We start from the raw sequence: 3,086 nt of genomic DNA, 5'->3' as shown, positions 1-3,086 counted from the left end.
TAGTGCAACCTCTGTGGAAAGCAATATGGAGATACCTTAAAGAGATACAAGTAGACCTACCATTTGATCCACCAATCTCATTACTGGGCATCTACCCAAAAGAACAAAAGACATTCTATTAAAAAGACACCTGCACTCGAATGTTTATAGCAGCACAATTCACAATTGCAAAGAGGTGGAAACAACCCAAGTGCCCATCAATACATGAGTGAATTAATAAAATGTGGTATATGTATACCACGGAGTACTACTCAGCTATAAGAAACAATGATGATATAGCACCTCTTGTATTTTCCTGGATGGAGCTGGAACCCATTCTACTAAGTGAAGTATCCCAAGAATGGAAAAACAAGCACCACATGTACTCACCATCAAATTGGTTTCACTGATCAACACCTAAGAGCACATATAGGAATAACATTAATTGGGTGTTGGGCAGATGGGGGAGAGGGGATGGGTATATACATTCATAATGAGTGCTATGTGCACTGTCTGGGGGATGGACATGCTTGAAGCTCTGACTCGGCGGGGGGGGGGAGAAGGGGGCAAGAGCAATATAGGTAACCTAAAATTTTGTACCCCCATGATATGCTGAAATAAAAAAAAAGAAATGCCCAAGTATTAATTTGAAAGACTCTTTTATCCAACATGCCTCTTGATTATGGAATGCCCATTTAAAAAAAAATAGAATTAGAGAAGGGGGAAAAAAAAACTCTACTCTGACTTTGCCATTCTGAGGCTAAAAGAAATTATAGAGGAATAAAATAGAGGAAATAGCCCAACAGAAACAATATCTTGCTGTAATGTTGTCTACCTGGAAACCCCCAAGACTTTCCCTGAGAGTTTTTATTGGGAGAAGTATAGGTCATAATGAAATTTATTTTATCATGGAAATGAAACCATTTTATACATAAGGAGATGAGAGAGGATGATGCTGTTACAATTCAGGGACTTGGAGTTCTGGAAAATATTAAACAGTCATTTGCCTCTAGCTAACCAGAATTTCATCCTAAAGAAATTATCCAGGCAGATGATGATCTTTATTTGGAGAGCTTCTGAAATGGAATTCTACACCGTTAGTACCTTAGTATCTGCTATGGACTAAATTGTGTCTCCCCCAAATTGCTGTGTTGAAACCTTAACCCACAATGTGACTACATTTGGAGATAGGGCCTGTGAGGAGGTGATAATGGCTAAATGAGGTCATAAGAGTGGGACCCTAATCTGATGGATTCTATGTCCTTTTAAGAACAAGAGACACCAGAGCTCTCTCTCTACTGTGTGAGGACGCAGCAAGAAGGAAGCTAACTGAAAGCCAGAAAGAAAGCCATCTCCAGAAACTGAATCAGCTGGCATCTTGATCTTACTTTCCAGCCTCCAGAATGATGAGAAGATAATTATCTGTTGTTGAGGCCACCCAGTCATGGTATTTTTGGTATGGCAGCACTGGCAGACCAAGACAGTGTTCTTGCAAAGTACTTCCCTACACTTACCTTTGAGGACGAGCATATGAGGTTCTTTGGAAAGGAAGCATTCATACTGCACACTGGAACTTAAAGAGAGGGGCAAATTGTAGATGTTTCCTAAGAAAATAAAAATAAGGAAGAAACCCTTTGTCACTTACAAGAAACCTTCACCTCCTCAACTAGTCTGATGTTATTTTAATGATTCTCTCATAACCTCATCTTGTCTCCATCACAGAGAGAAAAGCCTCACCCTACCATTACCAAAAACTCTCTGTGATAAAGTCAGTTGTCAACCTTACCTTAAGAAATCATACCAGAATATTGCTGACAAAGTAACAAGGGCTTTCTAGATCTTCTGCTAATATTTTGTGTCATGCATTTTTTTTCTTGGTCCAGATTTTAGGAGGATAGTGGACTAGGTTTTCAGAAGATAAGATTGTATAATTTTATCATCATTGCATCATTACCAAAGACTTTGGCAGCTAGAATCCATCTTAAAATAGTGGTCTTCAAACTCAAGTACTGCTATCTCCTCGGGTATAGCAATGCCACTTTATACATTTGTACAGCAGAAGCCCTGGGGTAAAAGATACTTTTCACAGGTGCATGAGGGCATGGACAGGCCTGTTCTTTCTGACCACTTTCTCCATGTTCACTATAGTCCTACTTAACAAAATTAAAAGATTCTCTCTTAGTCATCCGAAATCTTACTATGGCATGTGCCTCAAGAGCTACATGGTCCAATACAGTAGCCACTAGTCACATGCGCCTACTGAGCACTTGAAATGTAGCTGGACAGAATTATTAATAAGATTTGCTGTTTGTGGAAAATATAGACAGGACTTTAAGGACTTAGGACTGCCCCCCTAAAAAATCACATTTATAATTTTCTATATAGATTATACGTTGAAATGCTAAAATTTTGGAAACACTGCATTATATAAAATGTTAATTTCAACTGTTATTTATACTTTTTTAACATAGCTACTAGAAAATTTTAAATTATGTGGCTCACGTTATATTTCTATTGGATGGTGCTATTCTGGAGCTTCAAAACAAACGGGCAACTTAAATATTGCTTCCAGAGAAGCCTCCAGTAAGACACTAAAAACTTGGATTTGGCTTCATATCTTTCCTTTTCTTTCATTAAGAGTGGTATTTTGGTATTTAAATGGAATATTTTTGCCAATATGTTAGCTTAGATATGTGGTAGAGTAGGGTGGTAAGGATGATGGAGTGTAATAGAGAGAAAACTAGCCCTGTGACCTTGGGCAAGTCCTTTAACTTCTCTGGGACTCAAAATTTTGAGCCTTTAATTTCACTCAAAGATGCCTTGCTCCTGAGGGAGTCCTGGGAGAACAAAGCAGAGAATATTGATAAAAATACTGGTGGTATCTTATGTCATCCAGGTGACAGACTCATTACCTAGCACTCACCTTAGAATGAGGATTCAAGTGAGATGGTTGTCCTGTGGTACTTCCCAGCAATGGAGAAGGTGATTAATTCTAATAACTGCATAATCAATCCTCTCCGATTCAGGTGGTTTCTAACTCTTTGCTTTCAACAAATTTGAAAGAGTATCTAAAGTTGTTAGCTGATGATTAAGAATAATATTTCATG

Source organism: Eulemur rufifrons, chromosome 17, assembly GCF_041146395.1.
Source record: "Eulemur rufifrons isolate Redbay chromosome 17, OSU_ERuf_1, whole genome shotgun sequence".
Lineage (NCBI taxonomy): Eukaryota > Metazoa > Chordata > Mammalia > Primates > Lemuridae > Eulemur > Eulemur rufifrons.
Note: the sequence above shows the minus strand (reverse complement) of the source record.